Here is a 15,588-nt window from a genome sequence, read left to right on the forward strand (position 1 = left end):
ACAATAAATTAGACAGCTCTTTCAAACGTACGACTGTGACTAAAGTAGCAGAATGGCCTTTCTTGTGCATCTATGATTCTATGATCTGGACGCCAGATCAATGATTCATTTACTTTTCACACTGTCACACGTCATTATCCTCGCAGGATAGGCTGGTAGTTGGAACTTGGGTTCATTTTATCCATTAATGGTCACATTTCGTCTCATTGGTGTGTTTTACCAGCCTGTAATTCACGGTTCACACAAGTCAAAATCTATTGGTTATTTGGAAGGAAACATTGGTTTCTGCAGAAACATCTGTCAAATAATTAATTTCCACAATAGCCAGACTTTCAGAAGCTGCTGGAAGGAGCTCTTAGTGTCTCAGAACAGCGTTCGATTAATGTTCTGTTCACATCGCTGTACCCGGCGCCAGAACGATGCTGCATTCCTTCCTGACCCTGTCTCTACTGCAGCTTTTGAACTGTGAGTTACGGATTACTGAATGCATTATGTTATTTACTGATACACTGATTATTATTACAAGACGTCTGTTTTGAATATATTTAACATATTTACTGAAGAACACATTCAGGTGATGCAGAAAGTAAATAATGCTTTATAAATGTTAATGTTCTTGTGTAGAGTTTAATGAAATATCGGAATTTGTTTATTGACTTCCACCTGCTGCTCGTACAGACAGAGCAGACTGGAGTTGAAAATCTAATGGGTCTATTTAAGCAGGGTCTGTTCGAAAAAGAGCCACTTCGCTGTTAGAATAGAATCTGTCAGTGTCTGGGATCAATTTACAGAAAACGGATCTATTTTATTTACAGTTGTCTTTCATTGGGTTGGTTTGAAATGGATACTGAAATGGTTGAGATAATTTGTCGAAGTTTCATTTGATACAAATTTTGGATTGATTGTTTCCATTTTAAGTTCTATCAGCTGCAAATAGGAATAAACCTCCATTTATATAAAAGTGTCTTGCGTTTATAAAGCGCATTTCACTACGTCAGGACGTCCCAAGAGCTTGACAGTCAATTAGGTAATGTTTTGTAGTGTTGTCCATACTGTAATGTAGGAAAGGTGGCAGCTAATTTACACAGAGCAAGCTCCGAAAAACAGCAATGTGATCATGATCAGAATACTTTTTTTGTGTGTGTGGTATTGATTGAGGGATGAACATTCGCCAGAGCACGAGGGATAATTCCCCTGCCCTTCCTCCAAATACTGCACCTGAAAGGGCCGACGGGGCCTCGGTTTAACTTCTCCTCCGATGGAAAGCAGCTTGCACAGTGTAGCACACCTTCAGTACTGCACTGGGGTGGCAGCTTAGATTTTGCGCACAAGTCCCTGGAATTAGACTTGAACCCACCCTCTCCTGACTCAGAGGCGAGAGTGCTAGCAATTGAGCTATTGCTGACAGGAATATTGTTTTGGTGACAGTAAACAAGTTTAGAATATTCTACAACTAATTAACGGGTATTTTAAATTCCCTGTTGAATTTGTGTCGAACACAAAGACCGCGGCAGTTTGTTTTATTTTTCCCCCTGCATTTCTTATACTGACACAGCCAGCTGAAATTGAAATTCTAATCTGATTATTTGAAGCGAGTCTGATAGAAGTAGAGCGCTGTCTTTGTTTGAATAGAGTTTATCAGAGTCTGGGTGTAAGTTATCTCACTGAGTGTGGAACAGCCGTCAAAACTACATCTACTGCCGACATGAACCGCCACACACATTTCTGTCACAGCTATTTCTCAATACAAGTGTTGTATGCTCTCCCAGTGATACAGTTCATGAAACTAAATATTTTAGAATAATTTGTTCAATGTTGAAGTGTTACCTTCAATCTATAATAACCACTCAACTGGAGATGGAACCAATATTTTTCAATTCGTTTTCATTATTAGTATAATTATCAAGTGCACTCTGCAAAAAAATATGTTACTATAAGTTCATTAATCTTTGGGGAATTTGCTCTGTGTTATTGATCAGTTAGTGATGATCTTCAAAATTAGTATCTTTTATATTAAATTAATTATTCTATTTCCTCCATTTTTTGTACAGTGCCTAAAGATAGTTAAGTTTCCCCAATCACATATTTTGACACAGTGTCATGTAGTGTGTAATGAGTTAGTGATAATGTTCTTTATTATTTTTCCAACGGCTCGATGTTTGTTGTTTTATTCCATTGATGATTCCATTCTCTTCCTCACTATTTACCGTGTGTGTTTGGTTACATTGATCAGTCTCTGTCTATTGGAACTTTATTGGTTTACTGCCAGGACAACTTAGTCCCAGTGTTATCAGATACTTAATGTATTTAACGAAATATATTTCCGTGAGTATTAATAAATTGGATAGTAAAACCCTATTTTGTGGATTATTTAAATAACATTTTATTCAAGTCACAGAAAAGATAAACAATGAATTGCACTTGACTCCCTTTTCCTTTTCTCCAATCGCCAGTTGCTCAGAATAACTTTTAAAAAGCAGGCATGTTTTATGACAAAAAAACAATGTTATTCTTTGCTATCATATGAAGCGAATATTGAAATAGTTTATCTCATTTGTGGAATTCACATTGAATACGGATCTTGGTCTGTTGGTTTGAGTTTACATTCCATCAATATTAAATAGGGAGCAATTATCCATTCTTTTGCTTTCAGAAAACATTGTTTTATAATATCTTCCATCTGATTAACACGTCTTCTAAATTCCCAGGTGGTACATGTGCGAAACTTTGATTTAAATCCAAAATTGTGAACAAATACCTTGGCAATTTGTTTTATTTGGTCCTCAAAAGCTCTTGTACCGATACAACTGACTGGAGTGGAAATTCTAAGCAGATAATTTAAACATAGCAATCTAGCAGTGGAACGTGATCACTGTGAGAGTAGAAGGCCTCGCAGTGTGGGGTCTGGGGTCGATGGTAATGCTGGGATGAGAGAACAGTAGTCAAAGCTAAATCTACTGCTGACTGAACCCACACGGGAATTTCTGTCCCAGTTTTTTACAGCAGAATTGCTGTCTGACCCTGTGTGGTATACTGAATGGAGCTGAAATAATTTCAATAGTTTGTTCCACGTTAGAATGTGGTACATGATCCATAAATATTGTATAATATATTAACGAGAGGCAGAACCAATATTATTTCAATGAGCATTCATTATTACTGTAATTGTGAAGTGCCTCTCCAAAAGATAATGTTACCGAATATTCCAAAATCTCCGGAGGATTTTCCATTTATTATTATTTACTTAATGATGACCTTGAACATTTTGAACTTTGTATTGGAAATTCTCAACTTACTTCACATATTCATATGTGCAGCGTCAAGTAATAATTAATGTGACAAAGTCTCCTTCCACATGCTCCTTTGATGTTTAGCATCGTGAAGTGTTTCTTGAGATATCATGAATAGTCTCCTTCCACCTGCTCGATATTGTTGCAGAGTTTTTCGGTCGATGATTCGATTCAGTTTGTCACTGTTTCCAGAGCGGGTTTGGTTATTTTTGTTAATGTCTGTCGACAACAAATGCTGGTTCACGACTGGGAAACCCACCCTTAATGTTATTGGATACTTCCATGATGAATTTTCTTTTGTTTTTGTGAAAGGGATTGTATTGTAAAATGCTGATTTTGAAGGTAATTTAAGAATATTTTCTACAAACCATAGAACGGAGATAAAGTATGGAATGTAGAAGACTCCCTGAATCTTCTTTTTTTAGCAATCGGCCGCTGATCAAAATCAATTTATAGCAAATGTGCATATTTATTTTAATTTGTCATTTATTGAGATCGTATAAAGTGAATATTGAAACAGCTTCCTTAATATGTAAATTTATAATTTAATACATTTAGTCATTTTTGATTTTAAGTGTATCAACTTCAAATAGGGAACTGCTGTCCATTTTTGTCACATACAGTAAAAACGGATCTAATATTTTTCATCTGATTAACATGCAATTGCTTTTCCAGAGGAAATTTGAGTTAAATTTAGTTTTGTTACCAAAATTGAACATAAATGCGGCAAGGGTTGGTTTTATGTTGTTTCCTATGGCGCTCGTACAGATGCAAAAGACTGGAGTTAAAATTCTAATCAGGCATTTATAACGGAGACTCCTGGAAGTAGAAAGTAGTCAGTGTTGCAATCGAGTGTATGGGAGTCAAAACAACAGAATACTGGGATCTGTATCTAGTGCACTCATCCCACATTGTCGCCTGGATTTCTCAGTGGAGTGCCCTGTGATACAGAGAATTAGATGAAATAGTTTGTACAGCATTTGTAATATTCAGAAATGACAATAAAAGTTGTATAATATATTAACTGGAGGTGGAAGCAATATTGCTTCATGTTTACTGATTATGAATAGAATTATCAATTATACCCTCCAGAAATGATGCTACTGCTTTCAGGGGGATTCGCTGTCAGAACAGTTTTATTTAGTCATCGACATTCTTCAAAACTATGCCTTTTGACATCAAATCATGTTTTCTATTTCATACATTTATGTGCACGGTGTTGTGTAGTAATTAGTGTTTCTCAGTATTATTCCACATGGTTCATACATTTGATGCAGTATTTAACATCCAGAAGTGTTTCGGAATCTCTTTCCACATGTCCCATACTTTTTATATGGTGCTTTGCAGTGCTTAATGAAAGATCCGGAGTTGTTTCCCAATCTCTGGGGAAAGGTGGTAACGTGGATCTGGGGCAGTAGATCAGCCATGATCTTATTGAACGGTGGAGTAGTCTGTGTAGGTAGTATGGCCTAATACTACTCCTATTAAATGCATCAATGTCCTTCCACATGTCCCATACTCTGGTTACCTTGTGGAACAACTCCTGAATTCGTTTGCATATTTCAATTCAACAGACAATGCCCAGAACAATTAATCTCGGTATTGTAGATGTTTGATGCGTGTTTGGTTATTTCAAACCGCGGTAACGTTTCTTCAGGCACTAGCTCATGCCTTGTAGACATAGATTGTTAAAAGTTTCTGATAATGCTGTTGGCACACAGAATCCGGATTTGTGGTTTTAACCTACAATAACTGCAATTTTATCAATTAATTTGTTTCTGAAATCCACAAGAGCTCACTTAATTGCGAAAGTTGTTCAAATTGGGCCGACAATCGTTTGATATAATATAATCATTTAGAACCTTGACCCAGCTAATAATCTGCCACGAGAATCATGGACTGATAAACTCTCTGTATTGACTGTATATTGTAACCCCTAAACCACCGCTCTCCCTGGTATTGTAACTCATTCAAGAGGTTAAATTCTGGGCTTTGAATATCCCACATTTGTCCCGTTTCAGTTCACCTCCTCTGAGTTTATTATTTTTTTATAATTAATGTTTCTTTATTACTCGTTGTGGCAATACGGTTCAATAGCAAGTTAACGTAAGTATAAAATATTAAAATAACTTAACAGTTTGGCACCAAGACCATTAGTCCAAACATCAGGAAGGTAACGGTGCGACTAATGAAATCAGAGGTGTTGGGAAGCGGGAGTCATCATAGACAGTGAGAGCAGGGGAAATGGGCGAACGGGACTGTCCGTGCCAAGATAACAGCGGCAGCAGAGTTTTAGCTCAGTTGACGTTTACCTGGGGTAGGAGGGTATAGTGGGTATATTCCCTGTATATATAGATGATTTGGATCACGGTTCAAAAAGAAATGCATTCAAACTTTTTCAAGAACAACAATGAGAGCAGTTAGAAATTGTGAGGAAGCAAATGAGAGTGAATGGAGGAATCAGCAGACATGAGGAGCACTGTAGATAAATGGAAACATAGTAATGATTGAGAAATGGGAACGAATGATCATTTCTCTGAGACCGCAAGAGATAAACTTGATGAATAGGCAAGCATGGGAGTATCAGTAACAAATTGTTTAGATTTATTTTCGGGTCCTGAGCTCGCTAGACAGGTGGAATTTACTGAACTAACCTACTTAGCCAGAGGGGATGGCGGGGTGGTTTCCTGAACAACTGTCGTCATTTTGGCGATATTGTTCTGCACCAGTGTATTGCCCATCCCTAGTTTCCCGAAGAAGGTGTGCATCAGTTTACTCCTTGAACCACTGGATTATCAGGAAAAAAAAATCCGGCGGAGCATGTGTGGATCCATGCTGAAATGGTAAATGCAGGAAGTGTACAATAAAAGACTGAGTGGATTGAAGAGGATTCACGGACCCGATAGAAGCACTGAGGTTGGTCACTGGGAAAGGGGAATTTGTGCGAGCTCACTATTATCAGGTAAAGTTGGCAGGAATGCTGAGGCTCCAGGACTCAGAAGAAGTCGCACACTATTTACATTGCATAACTCGGAGCCGAAAGAGACCAGTGAGATTACAGTTGGGAAACTGTAACTCATTCCAGATTACTCGGTAAGCACAGCTGAGGACAGCAATCGGTATCCCGTTGTCTATAATATATCAGCAGAGTATATAAAGAGACAATCGTACATGGGAGACATATTATCACCAGGGAGATGGGGAGCAGGTCAACACACCGTCTATAGTATATAATGTTGCGAATAGAAGAACACCTGGAAATCTGTGAGACACATTATCATCAGGGAGATTGGGTAAAGGTCAACGGACTGACTGCATTTTTAAAAAGCTTACCAGTAAACGGGAGGACCATTGATCGAACATCATTAACGGGTAAAAGAATAGGGCACGACGGCGAGGGCAGGTTACAAGAGAATCAGAACCGCAGGAACTTTTTAAGACACAGTCAGCACGGAGTTCGGAGACTGACAGACCATTCATCTTGTTTTGTTTTGTTTGAGGAAGCTATATATTTTATTGAACAGCAGAAAGGCCCAATTACATCTTTATAGAAACTTTGAAAGTTACAGGTGGAAGACTTTGCAGTAAAATAAAAGGCATCAACATTTACCACAAGATCGGAAAATCTTTAATTTAATTTAAATGTTCCCATTCCTTCTCGAACTTTCGATCGGAATGCTCAATTCACTGAGAGTTTAAAAGCAGATCCATCACCACCCTCTTCTTACGGCACCTACACACTGGTCATCAATGGTCAGAGCACCATCAGCACAAATTTACAGGGCGAAGGGGAAAAGAAGTGGGACAAATTAGACAGCTCTTACAAAGAGACAGCATCGGCATCATGGGCCGAATGGCATCCCTCTGTGCTGTTTCATTGTAAGATTCTATAAGGGAGAGGACCATCACCACTGCCTTCTCAGAGCACCTTCACACTGGTAATACATGGAGCCCACCCACCGTCACCACAATGGGAGAGTGTATCCGAGTGTCAGTGTGTGTATATGTTAAAACAATGCTGGATACATTTTGGCCCATAACCAATATTAATTTGTTGCAGAAACTGTATTTTCTGTTTTAAGAAATGAAATCACAGATCCTAATATTATTTATTCAGCAAAGGCACGGGAATAATGACCCTGCAGTTCGTTGTATTCGTGTTTTTGCTTTCTGACAGTTTCATTCATTTCTTGTCCCAGTGAACTCTAATTGTCAATTTCTCATTTCAGGCAGACCAGGGAACAGTCAGGCTGACCCGTCAGGTAATCGCCCTTTATTTCCACACTATCTGCTATCTCTCTGCTCTGATCTATCCCATTAAATATTAAGCTTGGACGACACTCTCAGTACTTTTTTTGATCACGGATTAACCCGCTGCCCGGTTGCTAGTCAGAAAGGGAGTGTGTCCCTCATTGTGTTAGTAAAGATCTTTAATTCCAGCTGAGAGATGGCTGCTGCCTTCATGTGGAGGGACAATAACTGAGGGTCTCTGAAGAGCAGAGTGTGAAGGATCAGCTCCACTCACACTGTTACCGAGCTGAGAGATGACTGCTGTCTTCATGTGGAGGGACAATAACTGAGGGTCTCTGAAGAGCAGAGTGTGAAGGATCAGCTCCACTCACACTGTTACCGAGCTGAGAGATGGCTGCTGTCTTCATGTGGAGGGACAATAACTGAGGGTCTCTGAAGAGCAGAGTGTGAAGGATCAGCTCCACTCACACTGTTGCGGGTCCAAAGGTCCACCTCACCAATCTGACGTGATCTCCAGTTCACATGACCATCCAGCCCTGTCTTTATTGGCTGTGGTGGTTGTGGCGGAAATTTCCTCTGCTCTTCCCTGGTGCTGGTATCTCACTGTGTTCGCCCAATCAGTACTGAGCACGTAACAATGTGATAATTACAGCCACGCTCCTCTCCCCACTTCTGCAGGTTAAATATATTCTGAGCCTGAACACACCCCGTTCCCTTTGGAGCCGTTGGGTTGGTGGGAATATCTGGCTGTCTCCCGGCTCCCTGCTCCTTTGCACTGTTTATTAGTATTACCGTTTCTTTTTTATCATGTGTAATATTTCCACCGGGTTTTATTAGGGTTCTGAATGTAGACGGATGTTCCTATCAATTCATGCCTGGTTAATGGGGAGGGTCCGTGCGCTGGGAATCTGTGGGTTTAACGCAATATGAACGCTTGATAATATTTCTGATCTTTTACAGAGAAGGTGAAGCTGAGATTAGTGAATGGTGGCAGTCGGTGCGCTGGGAGAGTGAAGATTCACTACAGGGGACAGTGGGGGACTGTGTGGGATTCCTACTGGGACCTGCTGGACGCTGCTGTTGTGTGTCGGGAGCTGGGTTGCGGGACCGCGGTCTCTGCACCGGGTGAAGCTCACTTTGGGGAAGGGTCCGGACCCGTTGTGACGGGTTATGTAGAGTGCAGCGGGACTGAGGCTGCTCTGCGGGACTGCAAATCAGATCAATGGGATCACTATTCCTGGTCACACGTCTATGATGCTGGCGTCATCTGCTCAGGTAAAATCCTTTCTCAGTTTCTCATCTCCCGCCGCAGCTAATGAATCCAGGAAGAAGTGAAAGTAAAGCAATCCGGGATGGTCCCTACCCGGAAAGTCAGATGATAATAATTCCATTAAACTCCGGTTGGAATTAATGTTAATATTCGGATCACTATTTAAAATAATATCATTAGTACTATACTGAAGAAACATTCTCCACCGGGAGCAACAAATATCTGATACTCAGCATACTTACAATACAGACAGAGCAGTTTGTATTGAGATTTTCCTTAAAGCCGCAGTGAATGATCTGAACCGCTGGAAATGTCACAATCTCAATCCAACTCTCCATTCATCAACCCAGCTGCCGCTACCGGGCATGTACTGTCAGCCCGGCTGTCCACCCGCAATGATCGCTTGGCCTCAGATCTGATATATTACACAGATTGTGAAGCTGAGACTGGGGATCAGAGGAGGGAGGGAGGTAGGTTTCTCAGCCTCGGGGAGCCAAAGTAATGGGTCCGCAGTTATTGTGGGTATCACAAGAGGAAACTGCTCTGTAACATCCCACGGCTGCCTGCGCATTGCCATTTAAATATTGAGAAAGTGAAATTCACAGAATATTAAACGAAAGAGCTAAGATAATTCAGGAAGCAGTTGCAACGATTAAACTCAACACAGTTGAACTATTCGAAGAAAAGCGGCGAGTTTTCCTGAATTCATGGCCAGTTACTGTAAGGAGGATATTGATATCCTTCAAGAGGATAAAGAAAGGCTGGTGAAATGGGCGGACGGGTGGCAGATGAAATTTAACGCAGAGAACTGTGAACTGATACATTCTGGTTGGAACACGGAGGAGAGGCAATATCACAGAATCACTGAACTGTTACAGTGCAGAAGGGAGCTATGCGGCCCTTCATGTCTGCATGGGCTCTCTGAAAGAGAAGTTCACTCATTTCCATTCCCCTGCCGTCTGTCCATCACTCTGCACATTCTTCCATTTCATATAACTGTCTAATTCCCTTTTGAATGCTACAATTGAACCAGCTTCTGCCACGATCTCAGACAATCATTCCAGATCTGAACCACTCGCTGCATGAAAAAGATTTTCCTCATGTCACTTTAGCTTCTTTCACCAAATACTTTAACTTGGTGCCCTCTTATTCTCGATCCTTTCACCAGTAGAAGCAGTTTCCTTCTAGCTTCACTGTCCAGAACCCTCATTATTATGAATAGCTCTATCAAATTACCTCTCCACCTTCTCTTCTCCAAGGAAAACAGTCCTAACTTCTCCAATCTATCTTCATAACTGAAATTCCTCATCCCTGGAATCATTTCCATGAAAAGTCTCGGTACTCTCTCCAATGCCCTCATATCTTTCCTCAAGTGTGGCGCCTAGAACTGGATGCAATTCTCCATCTGAGGCCGAACTAGCGTCTTCTACAACTGCAATATTACTCCCTTGCTCTTGTATTCTATGCACTTAGTTATGATGTCCAGGACAGTGTACGCTGTATTAAACGCTCTCTCGACCTAGCCTGCCACCGTCAATGACTTATGCACGATGAAACCAAGGTCCCTCTGCTCCTGTTACCCCTTTAGAATTGAACCCTTTATTTTATATTTTATCTCCATGTTATTCCGACCAAAATGAAACACTTCGCATTTCTCTGCTTTGAACTTCATCCGCCAACTGTCTGCCCGTTTCACCAACTTGTCAATGTCCTTTTGCAGATCTGCACTATCCTCCTCACTATTCACGATGCTTCCAAGTTTTGTATCATCTGCAAACTTTGAAATTGTGCCCTGTACACCAAGGTTTAGTTCATTTATATATATAGACTGGGACCGGAATATTGAAGGATACATGGCATTTAGGAAGGGCAGGAAGCTAGGAATAGGTGGAGGGGTAGCTCTGTTAATTAATGATGGTATTAGCACAATGGTGAGCGATGACCTAGGTTCAGGAGACCAGGATGTAGAAGCTGTTCGGGTAGAGATGAAAAATAATTCAGGCAAGAAGTCACTTGTCAGAAGTGGTGTCTCGGCCACCTAACATTAACCACACTGTGGGAGGGGGTATAAATGAATAAATAATGGCAGCCTGTCAGAAAGGTACAGTGATAATTAGGGGCGGATTTTCGCCTACATTTAGACTGGAAAAATCAGATGGGCAGAGATAGCCTAGATGAGGACTGCATGGAATATTTTCGGGATAATTTCTTGGAACAATAACTTGTGGAGCCAACCAGAGAGTAGTATATACTAGACCTGGTATTGTGCAATGAGGTAGGAATAATTAATGACCACATAGTTAAGGCGCCCCTTGGTAGCAGCGATCATGATATGATTGAATTTTACATTCAGTTTGAGGGAGAGTAGAGTTGGTCCAAGACTAATATTTTAAACTTAAATCAGGGCAATTATGAGGACATGAATGCAGAGCTAGCTAAAGTGAACTGGCAAATCCGGTTAAGGGATAGGTCAATAGAGATGCATTGGCAGACAGTTAAGGGAGTATTTCAGATATTCACACAATTTCACATATTTCAACAGGAAAGAAACATTCCAAGAGTGTGTCCCACCATCCGTGAGTAAGTAAAACAGCCAAAGGTCGTATCAAACTTCAAGAAAAAGCCTATAATTGCGCAAAGATGGGAGGCAGGTCAAAAGACTGGACAGAATATTTTTAAAAAACCAAAGGATGACGAAAAGATTGATAAGTGAGGTAACATTAGAGGACGAGAGAAGGCTAGATAGATATATAAGGAGAGATGGTAAGAGTTTATATATATATATATATAATTTTAAAAAAAGAAAAGAAAAGAGGGAACAAAGTGATCGTTGAACTTATTAAATGTGAGTCTGGGGAATTAATAATAGAAAATAAGGAGATGACAGATGAATTGAACAGATGTTTGGCATCGGTCTTCACTATTGAAGATAAAAGTAACATCCCAGTTTTAGCTGTAAGTCAGGAAATGGAAGGGAGGGAGGAACTCAAGAAGATTGCAAACACCAGGGAAAAGGAACTGAGCAAATTGTTGGAGCTGCAGGCTGACAAGTCCCCGGGACCTGATGTACTTCATCCTAAGGTGTTAAAAGAAGTAGCAAATGAAGTAGTTGATGCGTTAATTTTAATTTTCCAACATTCCCTAGATTCGGGGAAGGTTCATTTAGATTGGAAAATAGTGAATGCAACTCCTTTACTCAGAAAGGGAGGGAAACAGCAAGCAGGAAATTACAGGCCAATTAGTTTCCTCAGGGAAAATGTTACACGCCATTATTAAAGATGTTATAGCAGGGCATTTACAAACATTCAAGGTAATCAGTCATTGTCAACATGGCTTTGTGAAAGGCAGATCATGTTTAACCTATTGATTGGAGTCCTTTGAGGGAGTTACATGTGCTGTGGATAAAGGGGAACCGGAGATGTATTGTACTTAGATTAACAGAAAGCATTTGAGAAGGTGCCACATCAAAAGCTATTGCAGAAAATAAAAGCTCATGGTGTCGGGGGTAACATATTAACATGGATGGAAGATTGGTTAGCTCACAGGAAACAGAGAGTAGGCATAAATGGGTCATTTTTTTGGTTGACAAGATGTAACGAGTGGTGTGCCATAGGGATCTGTGCTGGGGCCTCAACGTTTCACAATTTATAGAAATAACGTAGATGCAGGAACCGACGGTATGTTTGCTAAATTTGCTAATGACACAAAGCTAGGTATGAATGTAACTTTTGAAGAGGACATAAGGAGTCTGCAAACGGATATAGATAGGTTAAGTGAGTGCGCAAAGACCTGGCAAATGGAGTATAATGTGGGAAAGTGGGAAATTGTCCAATTTGGGAGCAAGAATAGAAGGGAAGCATATTATCAAAATGGTGAGAGATTGCAGAGCTCTGAGATACAGAGGGATATGGTGTCCTAGTGCATGAAACGCAAAAAGTTAGTCTTCAGGTACAGCACGCAATTAAGAAAGCTAAGAGAATGTTCCCATTTATCGTGAGTGGAATTGAATACAAATGTAGAGAGGCTATGCTTCAGTGACACAGGGTATTGGTGAGACCACATCTGGAATATTGTGTACAGTACTAGTTTCCTTATTTAGGAATGATGTAAATGCGTTGGAGGCAGGACAGAGTAGGTTTACTTGTCTAATATCTGGAATAGGTGACCTGTTATACGAGGAAAGATTTGACAGGCTAGGCTTGCATCCTCTGGAATTTAGAAGAGTAAGAGGCGACATGAGTGAAACATAAAAGCCTGAGGGGCCTTGGCAGGGTTGTTGTGGAAAAGATGTTTCCCCTTGTGGGAGAATCTCGAACTAGTGGTCACTGTTTAAAAATAAGGGGGCGCCCATTTAAGACAGAGTTGAGGACAATTTCTTTCTCTCAGAGGGTCATGATTCTTTGGAATTCTCTTCCTCAAAAGGCAGTTGAAGCAGAGTCTTTGATTTTTTTTAAGGAAGAGGTAAGTAGATTCTTGATAACCAAGGGGGTGGAAGGTTATCGGGAGTAGGTGGAAATTTGGAGTACTCAGTTCAACCATGAACTTATTGAATGGTGGAGCAGGCTCTAGGGGTTGAGTCGCCTACCCCTGGTCCTAATGTGTATGTTCACGCTTACGTTCATATGTAACAGGGTATATCTAATACATCCTCTTTATTAATTTTAAAACACTCTTGTATCTTAATTACCTCCTCGTTCACCATTGCCTGGGGTGCACCTTCTTCCTTGGTAAAGACAGACGCAAAGAATCCAGTTAATACCTCAACTATTTCCGCTACCTCCATATGTAAATCCCCTTTCTGATCCCTCATCGGCCCCACTCTTCCTTTTACCACCCTTTTACTATTTCTCTTTCGAGAGAAAACTTTGGAATTTATTTTAATGCTACCTGCCGGTCTCTTTTCAGGGGTACAATTCTAAAGTGGCTGCAGCCAAGAGTGACCTGGGAGTATTTCTGATCAAATCGTTGGAGGTGGCATGGCAGGTTGAGAAAGTGGCCTTTTTAAATAGAGGCATCGAGTACAAAAGTAAGGAAGTTATTATGAACTTTTTTGAAACACTGTGTTCACCTCAACTGGCGTATTGTGTACAATTCTGGACGCAGCACTTCAGAAGAATATGAATGCTTTAGATTGGGTGTAGAAAGGATTTACAAGGAATTTTCAAGGGATGAAAGACATCAGTTCCATTGATAGGTTGGAGAAGCTGTGGTTGCTCTCGTTAGAACAGAGAAGGCTGCAAGGAAATTTGATAGAGGTGTTCAAAGTCATGAGGGGTCTAGACAGAGTAGACAGAGAGGAAGTGTTCCTCTTGGCAGAAAGGTCAATAACCAGAGGACACTGTTATAAGGTGGATGGGAAAAGAACCAACCGTGACATGAGGATAAACTTATTTACATAGCGAGTGGTTAGGATCTGGAATGTTCTGCCTGCGAGTCTGATGGAGACAGATTCAATTGTGGCTTTCAATATGGAATTGGACAAGCGCCTGATGAGAAAATCTTTGCATGTCTATGGAGAAAGAGCAGAAGCATAGGACTAGTGATGTGCTCTTACAGATAACCAGCATGGACACAACGGGCTGAATGGCCTCCTTCTGTGTTGTAAACGTTCTATGATTGTATGCTGACTGCTGCAGCTTGTTGGTCACAAACTGTCTGCCCAGTTTTTAAACTTGAAACTGTGAATGTGGTTTCAAGGTAATTAATTGCATACGAAGGGCTTTGAAAGGTGATCATGACAGACTATAGCAAACTGGCTGCAAAACAGGCAACACAGTGTGGGTTAAAGGTAGTTATTAAGACTGACAAAAGTTGAGAAGTATTGTGTGACAATTCATGTCAACGGGTTAGCGCTGGGCAAATGCGTTCTATTGTTTGGTCCATTCTGAAGATTACGGCACACAACATTAAGAAGCGGCTGATCACGCAGCACAAAGCAAAAGTTAAGGGCCCGATCATACTCCAGCAGTAGTGCTGAAGATCAGTGCTCTAAAACTAGCGACAACTCTAGCCAAGCTGATCCACTACAGTTACAGCAGTTGCAGCACCAGGATTCAACTGACATGGTGTAAAGTTTCTCAGTTACACACTGCCGAGAAAAGTAGGGAAACACTGACTCGTTAGCACCCAATCAACCTACTGCCAATCAACAGCAAATCTTTCCTTGTGCTGGGTGTGACTCCCCTTTCAACATATCTCTCATAAATAAACAACAATCTTTTTTTCTGTATTTTCTAGAGCTTTGTTAACGTGTATTGCTATTTTATTGATTTGTATATCTGTACCCCTGAGTCCCATTGCTCCTCGACACAATTCAGACGATCATTGTCCAAGGAATATGGGTTCTCAGTCTTCCTACCCAAATGAGTAAGTGTACATTTATCTGCATTAAAATTCATTTACAATTTCGTTAACGTAAAGTATTTTTCTCACTATCTGCCTTTGTATTAACTATTGCTCCACGTCGATGTCATTAGTGAATGTTACAATTGCACTTCCTTTTTCTGAGTCGGAATCATTTATCTTAAATATGAACAACTGTACTCCTAACACCAGTTCTTGTCACACAATACTTCTTGCCCAGTTTTAACTGCTGATACAGTGCATGTTTCTCAGTTACTGTGACGGCGACTGGGGAAGTTATAAATAAATAAAGGAACATTTTAAACATGATAGTTCTGGCACATTATAAGCAGCAGTGATGCAGGAACTCCAGCATAATCAGTTTTGAACAGAATCTGGGAACGACTGTTACCAGATCTGTGATTAATCAGATGC

At 40.5% G+C, this 15,588-nt stretch overlaps 1 long non-coding RNA gene across 1 annotated transcript; it reads left to right on the forward strand.

The window, feature by feature from the left end:
* The first annotated feature begins 355 nt into the window (after positions 1-355).
* Positions 356-8,558, forward strand: LOC137359257 (uncharacterized). Its single transcript, XR_010971485.1, has 3 exons — positions 356-465; positions 7,520-7,552; positions 8,502-8,558. It is a non-coding gene; the product is annotated as an uncharacterized lncRNA (long non-coding RNA).
* The last annotated feature ends 7,030 nt before the right edge of the window (positions 8,559-15,588 follow it).

This window comes from Heterodontus francisci, unplaced genomic scaffold, assembly GCF_036365525.1.
Source record: "Heterodontus francisci isolate sHetFra1 unplaced genomic scaffold, sHetFra1.hap1 HAP1_SCAFFOLD_124, whole genome shotgun sequence".
Lineage (NCBI taxonomy): Eukaryota > Metazoa > Chordata > Chondrichthyes > Heterodontiformes > Heterodontidae > Heterodontus > Heterodontus francisci.